At 42.9% G+C, this 15,047-nt stretch overlaps 1 long non-coding RNA gene across 2 annotated transcripts; it reads right to left on the reverse strand.

Moving 5' to 3' along the window:
- Positions 1-10,283: 10,283 nt before the first annotated feature.
- Positions 10,284-15,015, reverse strand: LOC149270070 (uncharacterized). 2 transcript variants are annotated; one of them, XR_016269484.1, is made up of 2 exons: positions 13,206-15,015; positions 10,284-13,115 (listed from the first exon to the last, which is right to left on the reverse strand). It is a non-coding gene; the product is annotated as an uncharacterized LOC149270070 (long non-coding RNA). The 2 variants fall into 2 exon arrangements; XR_016269485.1 differs by having other exon boundaries at positions 10,284-13,126.
- Between the last annotated feature and the right edge of the window lie 32 nt (positions 15,016-15,047).

The raw sequence follows: 15,047 nt of genomic DNA on the forward strand, positions 1-15,047 counted from the left end.
AGTATAGCAGTGGTCGAATTTCGCCTCCATGGCTTCGACTTCGCCACCACCAGCCCCCTGGCTAAGCGCTTTGGAACACGCTTCATACTGCTGTTCTGACTTCTCCCATAGGACCTTGACCAGATCCCGTCGGATTTCTAGAGCTTGGAGTTGTGCTGCCAGAGTGGAGCCAACCTTCTCAGAATAGTCAATACGGGACTCAAATTTGATGAGCCTATCTGCGCTGCACCGTGCTGGAGGTCTGCGGTTTCCCGGACGGAACGGCAACGGACGAAATCAAACGCGAAGTTGTTACGCTAAGTTGCGCTCGACCCAAACGATCAGACATGAAAGCTTATTAGAAGTTCGCTGGCGAAAATTTCTGCAGTTGACAAGAACAAGGAAGTTGTCAACTGAACGTAGAACAAATTGAAAAAGAAATTGTCTTGTTAAGCAAATAAACGAAAAATGGAGATAATTTAATAAATTTAATTACGATAAATTAAACAATTAAACAAGTAAGAAAGCTCTAGTCGAGACTACTCGACTACGAGATCCCCTGAACCCTTGGAGTAATAGCTATTTAAATAATTTTTCGCGTCTTTCAGCTTACACAAAAAAACACGCACACACACACACACGCACGCACGCACATACAGGCATACATACACACACATACATACACACACATATACACACACATATACACACACACACACACACACAGAGAGTTGAGTTCGAGTTGCGTTTTCACGGAGTGCGGTCGATGTCATCGTGATCCATCGTAGACAATAGCTTGAACTGCGTTTTCCCCTGGGAAAGTGGAAAGAACTGAAGTCAACGTGTTTGCTGTGGGCGCGGCGTACCCAGCGACCTCAAAAAAACTACCAGAGACTTACTGCGCGGCGGTTCGTGGAATTCCCAAGCGGTATAATTCGGTGGTGCAAGAGAGGGGGGGCGATAGCGTCAGTGTTTTGGCGTCAGGGCTTCTTTCCTTTCCTTGTCTTTTGTGGGCGCGTAAATTTTGTTACTTTAGGCGTCACACTTGCGCAATAAGAAAAATCAGGTGCATTCACTCTAACAGCTGTTAGTAGTGCTGGAAATTTCATCGGGCAATCAGCTGCTCACTAACTTTGGTGAGTTGCTAAGCCTTAGCAAAGACAGCAACCTAGCTGCTGGAGTGAAGTAGCAGTTATTAAAAGTAGTGCATACTTTCGGGCTCTCGCTGTAGTCAAGTTGAGTTTAAGTTACTCAGATTATATTAGTAGCCATTGTCCACTACAGGCTTCACGCCGTGGTAGTCGGAGCAGAAATGGATGCCATGATGGAGGACGAGCTGCAAGCTTTTGCGCGTCGTTCCTCGTTGCAGCGATCGCCGCAGCAACAACAGAGGGCGTTGGCGCAGCCGTCGACTTCTAACCAGGCTCCAGTGGCTGAGTGCCAGGCACCCAAGTCACTAAAAGAAGCGTTAGCTCAAATAGGAGCTACACTAGAGGGTTTGTCTGCCTTATTTGGGGGTCAGCGGCATATAAATGCCTTAATGAGAGAGGAGCTGGCTAGGCTGGTCAGCCTTCACAAGACGGCCGAAGCGTTCTGCAACCGTTCGGTTAAAAACTGTGAGGTACAGACCACGCCACTCAAAAAAGTAGGCGAAAATAATAAGGCAGCGAGCATTAGTGCTACAGTAGGTAGCAATACTCCCAAGCGGTCGAGGGGAGTTGCCTCCGAACAGAGGAAAACTCCCTCAAAAAAGCCGAGGCCCAATAGAAGTGCAGCGAACCCAAAAGAACCAATGGCTCTACGGGCTACAGCTGAAACTGAAACTTCAAACCAGGCCGCTCGACAGACAAACCAGAGCAGCTGGACAGTCGTCAAAGGGCGAAAGCCTATGCAAAAACGTCCCAGGACTGACGCGAATGCGATTTCAGGCGTAGGGGGTTGCAGCTATGCGAACATGCTTCGTGTAGTTAAAAGCGACCCAAATTTGAAGCATCTGAGCAGCGACGTTCAAGGCATTAGGAAGACAGCTAAGGGGGACCTTTTATTGCAACTGAGTAGGAAGCCGGAGCATAGCGCTGAGGCTCTGCACGAATCGACTCAAGTTGAGATTCGCGATCTAGATGAGTTAGCGTCAAAAGAGGAGATCTTGGAGGCAATTAGGGTGGAGTTGAAGGATAGCTCACTCCCCATTGAGGCTATCAAATCGCTTCGGCCAGCTTTTGGTGGACAGCAAAGAGCTACGGTTGCTCTTCCAATTGCGAAAGCTAAAACTCTGCTCGAGCTGTCCAAAATTAGAATAGGATGGGTAGTTTGCCGTATCCGAGCCGTGGAGCAGCCTAAACGCTGTTTCAAGTGCCTCGATTACGGTCATATGGCAGCAAACTGCGGCAGCGACTGTGACTTAAAGGGCGCCTGTTTCAGGTGTGGAGAGATGGGTCACAGTGCCAAAGCATGCACCAAGCCACCAAATTGTAGCCTCTGCATCCGGAAAGGTGAAAAGCAGACGGACCATTCAGCAGGCAGCTTCAAGTGCCCATCTTACCGTGAAGCTGCTCGTAAAATGAAATGTTAAGGTTTTTGCAGCTTAACTTAAATCATTGTGTTGCTGCCCAAGATCTTCTAGAGCAGACCATTAGGGAAAAATGTATAGATGTAGCTTTTCTCAGTGAGCCTCACCACTGTAGAACCAGCTGCCCTAGGACATGGTCAACAGACGTTAATGGCAAAGCTGCGTTGTGGGTATGCGGCAACTCAACGAACGTACTTTCGAATGTTAAGTCATTCAATGGGTTCGTACGTGGCCGATATGGTAGCTTATGGCTTTACAGTTGCTATCTGGCCCCCAGCATGCAGCTCAGTGAATTCACGACGGTGCTCGGCGAGCTTGCCGAGGATGCTAGGGGTCGGAAGGCCATTATAGCTGGAGATTTTAACTCCTGGGCGCTAGAATGGGGTAGCCCCACAACAAATGCCAGAGGTCGTATCCTACTGGAGATCTTCGCGACACTAGATGTTGCACTGCTCAACACTGGCCATGAGTACACCTTCAGTCGGGCGGGATACGGGTCTGTTATCGACATTACTTTTGTCACTTCATCCCTCTTTCGGAGGGAGTCGTATCGGCTAGATACTTTTGATCCCGCGGTCTTTTCAGAGGCCATTCAGTCTCTGGGTACAATTGGTAATGCTGAGGCCAGAGCATGCCAAATGGTAGCCCAAATACAGAGTGCCTGCAATAGCAGCATGTTACGCCGCAAGCAGTTCATGCGACAACATGAGCCTACGTATTAGTGGAATACGCAAATAGGTGACATTCGTCGCAAATGCATCCAGGCGAGAAGAAGCTACCAACGGGCTCGCGGTAGGTCAACGTTTTTTGAGAAACAGTTAGCTTACCAGGCAGCTAGAAGACAGCTGAAGAAGGCCATTCGGGCAAGCAAAAGAGAATGTTTTTTACAGTTGTGCGACTCAGCCGAATATGACCCTTGGGGCAGGGCATATAAGATAGTAGTTAAAAGACTATACGCAGGTAGACAGGTGCAGCCTACGGATCGTCTGGAGCTTAAATCGATTGTGGAAACACTCTTTCCAGAAAGTTTAAGCTCCATTCACGCCCCTGAGTCCGAGTCTGCTGATCAGGGCTCAACGAGCACTGAAATTGTTTTAGTTACAGAGGAAGAAATATCTGTAGTTCTCCGAGGTCTTAGAACCAACACAGCTCCAGGGCCGGACGGGATCCCAAATCGTGCGCTAAAGCTAGCCCTCGCCTTGCACCCAAGTACGTTCGCCGAATTATTTAACGAATGCCTGATCCAAGAGACGTTCCCGGCAAAATGGAAAGCCCAGAATCTGGTATTGCTACCCAAGGCTGGCAAACCACCAGATGAGCCATCTTCGTACAGACCGATCTGTCTCTTAGACACCATGGGAAAGGTGTTTGAGAAACTGATCTGCTCTAGGCTGGAGACTGCGATTGCAAGAGCCGGAGGCCTGTCACCAAACCAATTTGGATTCCGGAAGGCCCGGTCAACAACGGACGCGCTTAACAAAGTTGTTGGTCTGGCCACTTCCGCTATTCAAGGCTATTCAAGGGTTTTTGTATGTGTGTGTATGTTGAATTGTAATAGTACTGTCCCTAAAGCCACTGGACTAGCATCAGCGATTAATCGCGTTTTGTTTTTGGGGTTAAAATATGAAAGACTCGTAGTTAATGCTGACTTTAGCTTTTGAACCCCATTTTCTTCAGCTGGCCGCCAAATAAACTTTCGATCTTTCTTTATTAGTTCACGTAAAGGTTCCGTTCGGTCCGCTAGTTCTGCGATGAACTTGCCCACATAGGTTACTAGTCCCAGGAAACTACTAGTCTCTTCCTTATTTTTGGGTGCACGAAATAATCTAATAGCTTCAATTTTGTCAGGATCTACTTCAATTCCATTGTCTGTTAAGATGTGTCCCAAAAATTTAATTCTGTTTGTTTCCCAACTACATTTTCCATTATTTAGAGTCACATTATTATCTTTGAAAATGCTTCTAACCTTTCCCAGTGTTTTATCGTGCTCTTCTTTGTTACTCCCGAATATTATAACATCGTCGATATAATTCATGACGTTATTGCACGGTGCTAAGAGTTCTTCCATTCGTCGTTGAAAGGTTTCCGGCGCCGCATTGATTCCAAACATTAGTCGCTTATACCTAAATAGCCCCCGAGGTGTAATGAAAGTCGTTATCTGCCTACTTGATTCATCTAACTCCAATTGATGATACGCGTCCTGGCATTTCTTAATTTAGTCATAAATGATTCAAATGTCGGCAAAGGGCAGTTCTCGCGAAGAATCGGCCGGTTGGCTTGCCTCATATCCAAGCATATACGAATATCACCATTACCTTTGAAATTAATCACCATCGGAGAGATCCACGGGCTGTGACCCTTGACCGGTTCAATAATGTCTAGTTTGTAGGCTTCCTCTAACTTTTCATTGACTTTCCCTTCCAGCGCAACCGGAATCCGTCTCATTGGTTGTTTCACAGGGTTGACGTAGGGGTCTATCGTTAGCTTTACCTTACTACCTTTCCACTTGGGAAATGGTGGCACCATCTCAATATTGTTAACCGGTAGTCCCACTCGCAGAACGTTCAACTTCGTTGCCGTTTCTCGTCCCAGCAGTGACTGCCGTCCTTTTTCAATTACAAAAAAGGATGCAATCAACTCGGGGCTCTGCTTGATCGATATCGGTGCCTCGAAAATACAAATAACGTTAAGGATTTGATCTGAGGCGTATCCCCTAAATTGGCTTTGTGAATTCCAGCGGACATTAAAAACTGTCGCTTTTTTTAATTGAACAGTTAACCAATCGTCTTGCGAGATAAGGTTAAATCAAGATCCCGAATCAATGACTAGGGAAACATCCGCACCTCTAATTCTGCATTGCATCATCTCTTCATACTCCTCGTCACTGTCTATCTTAAAACAATTTCGTTGGATTGTCTTATTCTCCTCTGTGTTCCCGTCTTCATTCGATGCACATATTTGCGTTTGGGATTTCCTATCGCTTCTTTATTATTCGGCTGTGAATATGGGCGTTTAAGGTTTGTTCTGCATCTGCGGGCAAAATGACCTACCCGAGAGCAACGACTGCACTTAATTTGACGTGCTGGGCACATTTGACTGTCTTCCTTGTGTCCCGGCCGTCCGCACCTTCCACAATCACTCTGATGAATTTTCCTCGATTTTAAATTGGTTATTTTATTATTAGGGGAGAAGTAAGCTATCAACTTATCGACTAATACAGAAAAAAACATCATTTTGATCGGCCTCGTTAAATTCTACTATGGCACCCGGCAATGCGTATGCAACCGTCTGCAACTGCGTATGCAACCGTCTGCAACCACCTAAATGCAACAATTTCGTCCTTTTCTGAAGTACTTATTTGACATCTTCCACCTCCTTCTTAAAAGCTCGCAACCATTTTTCCCATTCATTTTGTAACAATGCGTTTCCCAAACTTTCACATTTTTGACGCTTTCGGTCATTGCGAGCAAGTACAGATGTTTGTCTACAAGCAAAAAAAATCAACCTTTAATTATTTATTATTAATTAAATGCTTCTGTCGAGCAAGTTGCATTTTATTGACTTTCTCATCGGCAGACTGCCACTGACCACTGTCAGATAAAATAAGAGTCGTTTATTAAACTTTTGTATAATATCTACTCGGCGTTTCGCCTCTGGCCTCTGTCAGATACTTCTCTCTATTAAACATTTGTTTGATACCTAGTCGGCATTTCGCCTCTGACCTTTGTCAGATAATTCTCTCTATTAAAAATTTGTTTAATATCTAATCGGCATTTCGCCTCTGACCTTTGTCAGATAGTTCTATTTATTAAACATTAGTTCAATATTTAACCGGCATTTCGCCTCTGACATTTGTTAGATAATTCTCTTTATAATTTCAATTCAATATTTATTTAATATTTAATCGGCATTTCTTCCACTTTCTTCTCTTTTTTTCCGATTGCAAGTGAGCAACGCATTTTACTTTATTTTGCATTCCCATGTGTACGCGCACGTATGTGTGTACATTCATATTTCCCAGTGGCGGAAATGCCCATTATTTTGTCCATTACTCATGGATTACTTGTCGCCTGTGTGCATGAAAAGATCGATTACAAGCTGCCTTACTTTTTTAAGGAATGGCCGCTTTTTCTCCCGGGTGCATGAAATTATTGAATTTTGTAATGCAGAAAGTAATGAGGTGACGAAGTTTCCTTCGGCTCTCCATTACCCATGCGTATACTTTTTATACCCTGAACCCATTTTCAATGGGAAATCAGGGTATAATGGTTTTGTTGAAATGTATGTAACAGGCAGAAAGAGGCGTGGCAGACCCCACAAAGTATATATATTCTTGATCAGGGCGACGAGCTGAGTTGATTTGGCCCTGTCCGTCTGTCTGTCTGTCCGTCTGTCCGTCCGTCCGTCTGTCCGTATGTTTGAACGCGTCGATTTCAGGAGAATTACAGCGCGGATATCGATTTTATCATTAAAAATCGATAACTCATCCCGATCTTTTTCTATCGATAAAAACCTTAATCATAATAATAAGTTTCATGAAGATCGTACGTCCACAAAAAAAATTATTAAGCAATTAAGTTCTCATAGTAAGCGCTCACTGCCGCCCATGCGTGTTTATGCGTGGGTGCTTGTGTGTGTATGTGTTTGTGTATGTGTATGTGTGTGTGTGTATGCATGTGTGTGTGTGTTTTTTTTTTTTTTTTTTATTATATAGCAAATTACAAGTTGCGTGGTGGCTAGGATAGCGCGCGGTGCTTGCGGGACGGCCGTAAAGCATTGCTTCGCAAGCACTATGCGCTACCTTAGCCTGGGACAGCTCGTCTTCTCGATCGCTCGACTCTGCGGAGCTCCATCATCACCGTGGCCGCGAAGGTGCTTCCAGACGACGCCTCTCCTCCAGGAACCGTCCACATTCGAAAAGAATGTGGTTGGCGTCTTCCACATGCCCTCGCTCGCACCAGGGGCACTCGTCAGATTCCTCGTGGCCAAAGCGCTTCAAATAGCTCTGAAAGCATCCATGACCCGAGAGGATCTGCGTAAGGTAGAAGTTAACCTCGCCATGTTTGCGGTTAACCCATGGTTCAAGCTCCGGGATGAGCATGTGCGTCCACCGCCCTTTAGCTGAGCTATTCCACCTTCTTTGCCATCGTGCGATGCTGTTCGCCCTGACAACGTTGAGTCGCGTAGGCCCGTGCGAATTCCGCTCCACGGCTTCGGGACCAAATACTCCAGTGGCACCATACCGGCTATGACGAGCGCCGCGTCATCGGAGATAGTCCTGAAAGCGCAGCTGACTCTGCGCTCAGCCTGTAGATCGCGCAAATGCCTCGGCTGTAGCTCGGCGTTGCCATCGCTCTTGCCCATATTGGCGCAGCATAGAGGATGACAGACCTAATGACGCTCGTTAGGAGGAGACGTCGTTGCTGTTTAGGTCCCCGCGTGTTAAGCATGATTCTCGAGAGAGCTCTACAAGAATCAGCTGCCTTTTTATGCACATATTCTAAGTGCTCGCGGAAAGTTAATCTTGTGTCTATCATGACACCAAGATATCTTATCGCCCTCTTGGACGCAATGGTGACGCTGCCGATCTTTATATTGGCAGTTTCCACTCTTTTGCGACTGCTGACTAGTACAACTTCGGTCTTGTGTGCCGCAAGCTCGAGCCCAGCTCCTGTCAACCAGCTTCGTATGCGATTGATACTTTCGCTGCACATATCCTCTGTATCTTTGAGCTCCTTTCCTATGGCTACGACAGCTACATCATCAGCAAAGCCAATGGTGTGCGCGCCTGCTGGTAGTTCCAAGCGCAGTACGCCGTCGTACATGATATTCCATAGGAGAGGCCCCAGCACTGAGCCTTGGGGTACTCCAGCTGACGCTGTATGAGTTTGGGGACCCTCACTCGTGTTGTATACCAGTGTTCTTCCTCTGAAGTAGCTCTTTATTATCTCTCTTAGATATTTAGGGATATTATATTGTGACAGCGCATTCAGTATCATATCCCAACTAGCTGTGTTGAAAGCATTCCTTACATCCAGGGTCGCGATGATGCAGTATTCCTTCGTCCCGTGCCTCCATCTGGTGCCTTGAATAGCGGAAGTGGGCAGACCGACAACTTTGTTAAGCGCGTCCGTTGTTGACCGGGCCTTCCGGAATCCAAATTGGTTTGGTGACAGGCCTCCGGCGCTTGCAATCGCAGTCTCCAGCCTAGAGCAGATCAGTTTCTCAAACACCTCTCCCATGGTGCATGTGTGTGTGTGTATGTGTGTCTGTATGCGTGTGTGTGTATGTATGCCTGTGTGTGCGTACGTGCGTGCGTGTGTGTGTGTGTGTGTGTGTGTGTGTGTGTGTGTGTGTGCGTGTTTCTTGTGTAAGCTGATAGACGCGAAAAATTATTGAAATAGCTATTACTCCAAGGGTTCAGGGGATCTCGTAGTCGAGTAGTCTCGACTAGAGCTTTCTTACTCTAGTATTTGAAATACGCTTTTTACAAAAGTGAGGGTGAGGGTGTGAATTTAAGGGTGGGGGGTAAATTTTAACAAAAACCGAAACTGTATAAATTGCATATAAGCATACATTAAAAATTTGGATACTCTAGCGATAAAGGTGTAGAAGATATAATTTTATAACTGGTTTTCGATAAGGTTTTTTATCGATAAAAAAAGATCGGGATGAGTTATCGATTTTTAATGATAAACTTGATATGCGCGCTGTAATTACGGACATTTGAAAAAAAATTTGAAGTCTCTAGCTCTTATATCTTCTGAAATCGACGCGTTCATACATACGGACAGACGGACAGGGCCAAATCAATTCAGCTCGTCACCCTGATCAAGAATATATATACTTTGTGGGGTCTGCCACGCCTCCTTCTCCCTGTTACATACATTTCAACAAAACCATTATACCCTGATTTCCCATTTTTAATGGGTTCAGGGTATAAAAATAATAATAACTCACTGTACAGTAAGTTTACTGCACACCAGTGTACAGTGATTTTGTACAGGCAGCAAGAGTTACGAACATAGGTCACAAATAATCACACATGTTTCCAGAGACTGCAAGTATGTGTGTACTTGCCCGTCGCGAAATCATATTCTTTATGCGTATCAACGCTTTCATACCCTTCCCACGAATATCCATCGAAACGCTACATTTTGTTTGCATGAGCCTAACAAACGCTTTTATGATTTAGGTATACCCTTCACTCAAAAGGAAAAAAATGGGATCGTCGCCAACAAATTTAAATTTTTGTGCGCTGCTGAGTTCGGTGATTTGAGCGACCATAGAGAGAGATAGAGAGAGGGAGTAGGACAAATAGCGCATAGCTGTGCTTCATTAAGAATGGGACCATTTCGTTTGAGCGCTTGCAGCGCACTGACTTTGTCGTGCAATATTTTCACTGCTCGAACCTCCAGCGACCGAGCCGAGCAAATACGAAGTATAGTGGTCGACCAACTTAACATTTTCTGCTGTAGAAAAATTTGTTTTACATGTCTAGTCTATGTGTTCTCTGGTCAGTGCTAGTACTTATTTAATGCTGTACAGGAAAAAAAAGTGTGCTCATTTAAAAATGAATGATTCAATAGTCCTTTTGAATGCATCCATGCAGATGTCTCTGAGAGAGCAAGGAAAACATTGAGCATACCCAGTGGCGACGACCTGAATGAGGTCGGTTGAAATAATGCATTACATACGAGAAAAATGTAATGCATTACTTATGAGATTTTTTTCAGCGCATTTGTAGTGCACAAAATAAAAACGACTACTCATACGACAGAATCGAGCTGTTGTCAACTTCGTTTTCCCTTCCCCGCTAATCAACAAATGATTTTCGTCTTTCGTTGCGTCGTGAGGAAATCGCCGCATTTCGTTTTGGACTTTACCGTTTTTTGCGTGGAATGCGTGCATTCTTTCGTATGGTTTTTTTGTCTATGTCTATTAATTTAAAGGGAAGTATTCTACAGTAAGTTATAAGTACATATATAATACATATAATAAATTGCCTTGTTGCATTATATTAGTGAAAGCAGTAATTTGACTATCTTAAGTGTACATATACAGGTATCCCTCGTATAACGCGGTCTTATTCAACGCGATTTCGATATAACGCGATTTGGTGAAATTAGGTTTCAATACAACGCGAAATTTAGGCTTATATAACGCGAAGGAAGGAATTATAACATGCAAAGATCTTTGAAGACAGTTTAACAGATTAAGTTTGAAGAATAACAATAAAGTTTTTAATAAACCTTTAATTTGTTTTAGTTTGCTTTTAATTTTTTTAACGTGCATATGATTATTTAAATTTTGTTTTTTGAATTTTGAAATATATACAAAAACTGTGGAAGCTGTCTCCTGTGCTGTTCGGCAGTCGACAGTTTTTGCTCTAGCTGCGACTGCGACTGTCGCCAGTGAACGCAGTTCGAAGCGCTGCGCTGCTGATCAAGAATTGTTTTTTGCTTTTGCTGCGACTGCGACTGTCGAAAATGCTCGCAGCAACAGTTCTAGCAATAACAGAACTGCGAAAGCTGTTGGCTGCAGAAGCACAGCACAGACAAAATTACGACTGTTGTTGCTGTGACTGTCAGCTTTTCAAACACTGATGAAAACCATGTTTTAGATAACGCCGATTTACATAACGCGCAATTATTCTGGATCATAACTATCGCGTTATACGAGGGATACCTGTACTTAAATATATATCAAATATATTTCCCATCCTTAGCATGGAAGATTCAAAAAAAAGTAAACGAGCTAGTCAAAGAGGATAAAAAGACTTTTGTAATTACATTATATCTTTTGTGTAATATAATTTAACTTAATGATTTTTCTTTTATTTTATATACAGGTGCGAATACTTCAAAAGATTGCAAAGGAAAATCTAGTGAAGACAGCGTCATCGGAAGTAACTTCATACCCAATTTTAACTTCGATGGCCTAAACGGGAAAGAGCCGTTTAAGCAGTTCAAATATTTGAACGATAGTCGTATGTATAAGAGAGAGTTATCAGTGAGAGTTAACAGACGTGCTTATTTTTGTGCTCTGCAATTATTATTGTTTTCTTAGTTATATGGTAATGTTAAATTTCACATAATTGCGGTTCGGTTGAATATTGTAAATATCTATATTTCCTGTGCAAGGTTTGATCCGTGGTTCGCTGTGTTTTTAGACTCATTCACGAAAGTGAAATGAGTATATTAGTTTTGTGCAATGTCCGTCTTGCTGTCCGTCTGTCCGTCTGTCCGTAAGAACGCAATCTATTTCGGCGCTATTGAAGCTAGAGACTTGAAATTTGGAACACTTTCTCGTGTATTTCTCTGATTTATGAAGTGTTAAAATTTTCCCGATCCGCCCACTAGGGGCGTGGCAAATCGAAAAATACCCTGTAATTTTCACATTTTTTGAGCGTAAGAATTCAAATTTTGCATTTAGTTAATCGGTTGCTCGTTCTAAAAATTGGCTAAAATTGAGGAGTCTACGGCCACTAGGGGCGTGGCAATCGGCATTTACAGTGCCCGAATTGCGACATTTATATGCGTCAGCCATCTATTAAGTGCCATTCAGTCAAGCTCGCACCTTCCCAATAAAATATCTATTTTATAAAAAACGAAATATGTATGAAAAATAAAAAAAATAACACAGTAAAGGTTCGAACCTCCTCTACTCAAACATTACTTGCGTCGCCCTTAGCACCCGCACCACTGCTTTGCTCGAGCAATAAGTTGCTAAAATAGAATAGCTTAATAAGAGAGCGTCATCAGACAAAACTGCAGTAACGGCTAGAAAGTCCAGAAATCAATCGAAATTCTAAGAATGTGAGAAAAGGCGCGCTTCTGTCTGTACGCATAGAATAGACGATGAGTGTGTGCACAAGCATAGGAAAATCGCGCTGATCTGCTGTTAGCTTGAAGCCGGTATCCAATGTATGGATATAAATATATAATAAAAATCAAAATTGTATAAATTATATATGTATGTAATTTGAATGCAATAGCTATCGATGATTTTCCAATTTTAATGGCATCATGCCGTGTTTTTTGCTGCGCACTAGACTTGAAAATTGCACTATATACTCTGGTTGACAGCGTTTGGGCTGTGAATGAGTCTTCTGCTATCGGTATCGCCCGATTGCAACGTTCTTACTTGTTAATAATTTGCTTTTTTATTTTGTGAAGTTTTGTGTGCAGCGTCGGTTCATTAGTTTCATTATTTGCATTTTTGCTTTAGTGTTTCTATTTGTTGGCGCTCTCCCCAGTTCACTCTTTCTAAGTTTTGTTAGTGTAGTGTGTGCATAATTTGCTCTCACTATCTACTGTTGTTGTATTTGCCTCTCTCGAATTTTTGATTGTTGTGCAAGTATACTCTCTCGCTGTGTACTTTCGATCTGCTCTTTAACGGCTGTTTTTGTTGTTGACTCGCTCTCTCAACATATATTTTCGTTGCGCTCTGTAACGGCTGTTTTGTTGTTGGGCTCGCTCTCAACACATTTATACCTCTCTTTGTTTTTTACATTTGTGTTTACATTCAGTAATTTGTGTTTGATCCCAATTGCCAATATGAGTTGCTGCAAAAAATCTTGCAGTTACAGGCAGGCAGTTGATTCTGCTCAACCGCAATTTATAAATTGCTGGTTGTGCGATAATATGATGCATACCACGTGTGCAGGTCTTACTGGGCGTGATTATGACAAGATTATGTCCACTACTAAAGCTGGTAGTGGAGGCGTACGCTGGTCTTGTCCGACTTGCTTGGAAAAACAGATCAACTTTTCTTTAATATTTATTTGGTCAATAGCTTCCAACCCTGATAGCATTAATAAAATTATGTTTTTATACTCATTCACGAAAGTGAATCAGTATATTGGTTTTGTGCAATGTCCGTCTTGCTGTCCGTCCGTCTGTCCGTCTGTCCGTCCGTCCGTCTGTCCGTCTGTCCGTCTGTCCGTATGAACGCAATCTATTTCGGCGCTATTGAAGCTAGAGACTTGAAATTTGGAACACATACTCGTGTATATCTCCGATTTATAAAGTGTTAAAATTTTCCCGATCCGCCCACTAGGGGCGTGGCAAATCGGAAAATGCATTTTCCGATATACCAGAAATCATGTTTGTTGAAGAGCTAGAAAGCTGAAACTTGGTATGTAGGTCCGCGTTGACCACCCAAGATCACGAGCTATGGCGGATATATCTACGCCCATTGGGGGCGTGGCAAATCGGATAAAACTGTATCTCCTAACGTTGTAAACCTAGAATGCTGAAATTTTGCACGTCAGCTAATGGTATGATTCTATAAAGTCTGAAGATAAATTATAAGTCTACGCCCGTTGGGGGCGTGGCAAATCGGACCTGAAGATATAGTGATTTTTTAAATTCTCCTATATTTTGGACACTATTGATGGCAGAGACCTCAAATTTTGTATATATACTCGGACTGATCACCCAAGACCAAAAAGTTTTGTCAGATATATGTCCGCCCACAGGGGGCGTGGCAAACCGCAAAAGTTTATATCTCCTAAAGTATAATAGCTAGAAGCTTCAAATTTGGATAGTTGAGTTACTGGTAGCCTCCTCTATCGATTCCCCAAAAATAATTTTTACGCCTCTTTAGGGGCGTGGCATATCGAAAAATACCCTGTAATTTTCACATTTTTTTAGGGTAAGCATTCAAACTTTGCAGTTAGGGTAACGTTATCTCTTTCTAAAAACTGACCAAAAATGAGGTCTCTACGCCCAGTTGGGGCGTGGCAAATCGGAAAAACCTGTATATTCTACAGTATTAGAACGAAACTTAACTACTAAATTGTTGATGGGATGTGAATGAGTATTCCGCAGTCGGTAACGCCCGACTGCAACGTTCTTACTTGTTAAATTCTAATATTATTAATTAATTATTTGTAACAAATATATAAGTTAAAAATTCCACAACAAAAAATACATTGCACACATATTTCTTTATTTTTTCCTCTTTCTTTTAACAGATACACACAGCAGAAAACAGCTGACAATATTCGAATGTATTCAATATACAACATTTAATAGCTTCTGCTGCTCACTCACTCACTTCGTTTCTTTTCGGCTATATTTTTGTGCTGCCGAGAGAAACACGACTTCAGTCGCTCACTCATTCTCATTTCGTTTTGTACAAGTTTTCACTCAATTCAATGATGACTTTGTACAGTTGCATGTGCTTTTTTTGCCATTCATGCAGACGTCTAGTGCCTACCTCAACTTTTAATGGTGTGAACGATTTTGGGTTTTAATTGAAGAGGCGCTTTTATTTAAATAGCTGACTTTCTAGCACCCGTTCATATATGTACATACATAAACAGGTGTATGCAAGTAAAATAACTTAGTCAGCTTTAGCTTTAGCCGACCAAATACGAAGTTGTCCGGTCTCTTCAGCGCATTTGTTCGGTGCTGAAAAAGTTTGTTCTACATGTCTAGTCTATGTGTTCTCTGATTAGTGGTGGGACGCAACGCTCGAAAAAAAGTGTGCA

The sequence above is a fragment of the Drosophila arizonae genome, chromosome 3, assembly GCF_054131065.1.
Source record: "Drosophila arizonae isolate 15081-1271.41 chromosome 3, UAZ_ARI_1.0, whole genome shotgun sequence".
NCBI classification, from domain to species: Eukaryota; Metazoa; Arthropoda; class Insecta; order Diptera; family Drosophilidae; genus Drosophila; species Drosophila arizonae.